Source organism: Oncorhynchus gorbuscha, unplaced genomic scaffold, assembly GCF_021184085.1.
Source record: "Oncorhynchus gorbuscha isolate QuinsamMale2020 ecotype Even-year unplaced genomic scaffold, OgorEven_v1.0 Un_scaffold_537, whole genome shotgun sequence".
In the NCBI taxonomy this organism is placed as follows: Eukaryota; Metazoa; Chordata; class Actinopteri; order Salmoniformes; family Salmonidae; genus Oncorhynchus; species Oncorhynchus gorbuscha.
Genome location: NW_025745361.1, coordinates 484,373 through 490,586, shown reverse-complemented (window position 1 = coordinate 490,586; position 6,214 = coordinate 484,373).

Below are 6,214 nucleotides of genomic sequence, written 5' to 3'. Positions count from 1 at the left end.
ATCACCAAAAGGCAACGAGACTACCTCATAGGGGATACACCCACTAGGAGTAGGTGCTTCTATCTACTCCCCAAAATCCACATATCCTCTTGGCCCCTCCCATTTGAAGTCCCTCCGGGGAGACCCATAATCTCAGATTGTGGAAGTGAAACATACGGCATCTCACAATGGATAGACGTACACCTACGTCCTCTTGCTTCCAAACACAACAGCTACCTCAAAGATACCCCCGACTTCCTCAACAAAATCGCCAACACACCAGTCACCGCTGATGACTTCTTATTCACCATGGACATCGAGAGCCTCTACACTGTTGATAATGGGATATGTAGTAGAAGGGTGAGCCGGTCAAGGATCGATTCAGACAAAGTGGTAAATTGTACGACAAGCGACAGTTTATTCAGAGTAAAGATATCTGGTACAGCGTAATTACGGCCCTTCCGTTAGCCCATGAGGAACCAGCAGACAAAGAGACTGCTAACCGTTAGCACACGCATTTTATACAGAACAGAAAGTAGGTTGATTCTAGAAGATCGGGTCTTCGGATTGGTTCAGGCTGGGGGTAGTCTTCTTGCATTGGCTCAGCTGGGCCGTCCGTCACTCCAGAATCCCGCCGTCACACAATGTTCAGCTAGAAAGGAGATTAGGTGTGTGCGCTGTGTGAAAGCTATCCTGTATGGGACCTAACATGTTTCACTGTGAAAATACGTTGTCTCAGTTATAGAAATGTAATAGCAGTAAGCTGGTCATTTGCATAAGAAATAGCACTTCCTTACAACACCAACATTGAATTAGGAGCAGGACTTACAGCGGTCAGAGCCACCCTAAAAAAAATACCCCTCACCGGATAGACCAGATGACCACCTACGTCTCCTGGAAATGGCACTTACTCGCAACGACTTTGAATTCAACGGCAACACCTACCTACAAACAAAAGGTGTAGCCACGGGAAAAAGATTTGCACCGGCATATGCAGACATCTACCTAGCGGAATGGGAAAACACTGTTTACCCACTATGCCCACTCAAACCATTCCGCTTCTACCGATACATTAACGACATATGGAGCATATGGCAACATGGCCCAGCAGAATTCCTACAATTCACTGCCATTCTCAACAGCCACCACCCCTCCATCCACTTGACACATGTACTCCACCTCTCTGAAGTACACTTCTTGGACAGCATCACCTACAAAGAACTCAACCTCATCGGGAAAGGTAGACTTGACACAAATGTACTTCAAGAAAACAGACATGCATGCCCTTCTGCATGCTACCAGCTTCCATCCTCCGCACACCAGCAGAGGAATACTAAAATCAGTTTCTGAGGTACCGCAAGATATGCACCCAACCCCAAGACCTCAAATGCCACACGCACCCTCTCCAAAAACAGAGGATACACCCGCTCGGAGCTGCAAAAAACCAAACACCACACCAAGGGACACACACGAACGGGACTAACTAAAGGAAACCACCATATCATACCCATCATCACAACCTACAACTCACCCAGCTACCGAGAGGCTACACGCATCCAAAAAAGACTCAAATCCAAAAACCTACTCCCTCATCACATACCCATCCTGGCCTTCAAAAGGAACAAAAACCTCAAGGATTCCTTGGTCAGCAGCCACTTCTAAAATATAACCACAACTTAGACATCAAAGAATCCCTAGAGAATCACGGACCAAGGACGGACCTCCCTAAACCCCTCCAGGACCTACACCACTACCACGGGCTGGATCACCAGTACAGCGGAGGAACATCTGGACATACACTGCACCCGCACCTTACACACCCCACCTCCCATATAAAAAATAGGGGGTCATTTAGACCACAAAAATAGACCTCCAATAGCACTATAGAGTTACCGTGACCATGGACTCTCAAAAAATACTTACCTTTTGTCACTTCACTTACACATTACTCAACAAAAAAAAAGAGGGGGGAATGTGTATATGTGTATGTGTGTATGTATATATACAGTGCCTTGCAAAAGTATTCGGCCCCCTTGAACTTTGCGACCTTTTGCCACATTTCAGGCTTCAAACATAAAGATATAACTATTTTTTTATGATGAATCAACAACAAGTGGGACACAATCATGAAGTGGAACGACAATTATTGGATATTTCAAACTTTTTTAACAAATCAAAAACTGAAAAATTGGGCGTGCAAAATTATTCAGCCCCTTTACTTTCAGTGCAGCAAACTCTCTCTAGAAGTTCAGTGAGGATCTCTGAATGATCCAATGTTGACCTAAATGACTAATGATGATAAATACAATCCACCTGTGTGTAATCAAGTCTCTGTATAAATGCACCTGCACTGTGATAGTCTCAGAGGTCCGTTAAAAGCGCAGAGAGCATCATGAAGAACAAGGAACACACCAGGCAGGTCCGAGATACTGTTGTGGAGAAGTTTAAAGCCGGATTTGGATACAAAAAGATTTCCCAAGCTTTAAACATCCCAAGGAGCACTGTGCAAGAGATAATATTGAAATGGAAGGAGTATCAGACCACTGCAAATCTACCAAGACATGGCTGTCCCTCTAAACTTTCAGCTCATACAAGGAGAAGACTGATCAGAGATGCAGCCAAGAGGCCCATGATCACTCTGGATGAACTGCAGAGATCTACAGCTGAGGTGGGAGACTGTCCATAGGACAACAATCAGTCGTATATTGCACAAATCTGGCCTTTATGGAAAAGTGGCAAGAAGAAAGCAATTTCTTAAAGATATCCATAAAAAGTGTTGTTTAAAGTTTGCCACAAGCCACCTGGGAGACACACCAAACATGTGGAAGAAGGTGCTCTGGTCAGATGAAACCAAAATTGAACTTTTTGGCAACAATGCAAAACGTTATGTTTGGCGTAAAAGCAACACAGCTCATCACCCTGAACACACCATCCCCACTGTCAAACATGGTGGTGGCAGCATCATGGTTTGGGCCTGCTTTTCTTCAGCAGGGACAGGGAAGATGGTTAAAATTGATGGGAAGATGGATGGAGCCAAATACAGGACCATTCTGGAAGAAACCCTGATGGAGTCTGAAAAAGACCTGAGACTGGGATGGAGATTTGTCTTCCAACAAGACAATGATCCAAAACATAAAGCAAAATCTACAATGGAATGGTTCAAAAATAAACCTATCCAGGTGTTAGAATGTCAAAGTCCAGACCTGAATCCAATCGAGAATCTGTGGAAAGAACTGAAAACTGCTGTTCACAAATGCTCTCCATCCAACCTCACTGAGCTCGAGCTGTTTTGCAAGGAGGAATAGGAAAAGATTTCAGTCTCTCGATATGCAAAACTGATAGACACCCCAAGCGACTTACAGCTGTAATCGCAGCAAAAGGTGGCGCTACAAACTATTAACTTAAGGGGGCTGAATAATTTTGCACGCCCAATTTTTCAGTTTTCAATTTGTTAAAGTTTGAAATATCCAATAAATGTCGTTCCACTTCATGATTGTGTCCCACTTGTTGATTCTTCACAAAAAATACAGTTTTATATCTTTGTTTGAAGCCTGAAATGTTGCAAAAGGTCGCAAAGTTCAAGGGGGCCGAATACTTTCGTAAGGCACTGTATATATGTGTGTATGTGTGTATATGTGTATGTGTGTATATATATGCATATATATATATATATTTTTTGTTTTTTTTTTTTGTTTCTGGAAGTAGGGGTTACCATGACCATGGAACCTTGACGAAAAGAAACAATAAAATAGAACACAAATAGACCAAATTCAACCCCCCCCCCAAATAAAAACCTTCACCAACCTTCTAAAAAAAAAAACGTTTTTGTAGACACCCACCAACACATGAGAACTTTTTTTCTCCAACTACTCTGGGGACCCCAACCTGGCGACTCCCCCGCAGCGATTAAACCCTAAGCAATTAGGCTCTTCCATACTCCAAGCAAGAAGACAGGAGGAAATGGATAGACCGGACTCCTTCGGGACCTCTCGGGGTCCTGTTGGCAGACCAATCGGCTCAACCCTCCCAGCCCCACAAAAACAGGACACTCACGTACCGCGCTGGATGACTATCTACCCCAGTTTAGAATTGGATTGGCAGTATGTTCAATAGTGCGCGTTTCATCCTCGCGGGTTGGGGCAGTTAAGTCTTGAGATATCAGCTGATGTAAGAAGATACATTTGATTTGAGTAGCATCTGCAGCAACATGAATGGTAGCCTGAACCTATTTTAATGTCTCTGGCTCTTCTTTGAAAACACACTCATGCTTTGAAACCATCTGCTGTAGTGTCAATGTCTCTGTGGTGACATGTTTGATTTCATCCCAGTTCAATTGTATTTCCTCCAGCCACCCTCACCCTTTCCTCCAGGACACCCTCTCTAGTAAACTGGGGCCATTTCCTTCCAATACTAAGAGATACGATACAGCCTTTTCTTTTGTCCTTGATATTCCACTTTAATATCAGCAACTCCAATCATAGTCATCTTCTCCCCTGTGTACATGTTGAGTTTAATGGGGGTGTCTTATTATCCCACATAACACTTTTCATGTTTGAATTTACAGTCAAACGAGGCATGTTTGCCTTTGCAACGATAACCGGCTCTATTGGCTGCTGCCGCGCGCTCAGAGCTGTTTTACTGTATGACAGAGTCGTGCCCCTTGCCTGCAAATCCAGAGCATTTCTATGTGCAGACTCCATGGCCAGGGACAGTAGGATTGCATTCTTAAACGTGAGATTAGGCTCTGATAACAAGCGTATTTGTATCCTGTCATCATTAATCCCACACACCAGCCGATCGAGTAGCATTTCCGATAATGTCTTCCCATAGTTACAGTCCAGTGCTAGTTCTCAACTCAGACACATGTTCCCCCATCAATTCCCTAGCTCTTCTCATGCTGTGTAACAGTTTTGTTTCCGTCCCTCTCCTCACTCATACCTGTGACCCTCTGCACACATCAACATCTGACACCCTCAAAGCATCGTTACCGATCACTCCACAAAAGCCTTTGCAGAGCAAGGGAAACAATTACTTTAAGGCACTGTTGCCAACTTAGCGACTTTGTCGCTATATTTAGTGAGTATTCAGACCCCTCTAAGGACACATTTTCAAAATAGTGACAAATCTAGCGACTTTTTCTGGTGTTATTAGAGACTTTTGGAGACTCTGACGTGAATGCACGTATCGTTCTTACTCTTCTCAATGAGCAGCAGGTGCTGCCATGGGCCCCACCCCCGTCCCAAAGCACTCACATGTGGCCCAGTCCTCGAGCAGCAGGTGCTGCCATGGGCCCCACCCCTGTCCCAAAGCACTCACATGTGGCCCAGTCCTCGAGCAGCAGGTGCTGCCATGGGCCCCACCCCTGTCCCAAAGCACTCACATGTGGCCCAGTCCTCGAGCAGCAGTCAGAGCCGGAGATGTTCACCCCTCTGTGTCCAGACTGCAAATGAATCGCCGCTGGCTGAGTAAACCCTGTATTGAAGGCACTCATGAGAGCAGGAGATGTTCACCCCTCTGCGTCCAGACTGCAAATGAATCGCCGCTGGCTGAGTAAACCCTGTATTGAAGGCACTCATGAGAGCAGGAGATGTTCACCCCTCTGTGTCCAGACTGCAAATGAATCGCCGCTGGCTGAGTAAACCCTGTATTGAACCAATACTGCCATCTGTTGGTAAACATAATACTTAACATACATATATCAGGTTACTACACTTTTGATATTATTATTTTTGTTTACAATTCTATACATTTTGCTTTCAATTGTTTGGTTTTTGATTTCAACATCCATTATTTCCCTCTTTCTCGAAAATATAATGTTTACATTTTCAACTTTATTTTTCATGTTTACGATATATTATATTTAAAATTCAATACATATGGCGTGTAATTGGCCCCATAGAAAACTCTCCCATTCCTGGGTCAGATTGGGGTGGCAGGTGGTTCGTGTTGGGCCTGTAACTGAAAGGTTGATGGATGGAATCCCTAAACTGACCAGGTTCAAATCTGTCGTTCTGAACAAGGGTCAGACTGTTCCATGGTAGGCCATCATTGTAAATAAGAATTTGTTCTTAACTGAATTGTCTAGATAAATGAGGAAGAAAGGACCGACTTGTAGGAAACTCTGCCTCCAGCAGGTGGTGTAGTTTCGCTCACCAAGCAAGGAGTTTTTTGCATGGAGGTCAATCAGTGTCGAATTTGGTCAACAAAAAAATAGATGGCTTATTTGCTATGTATT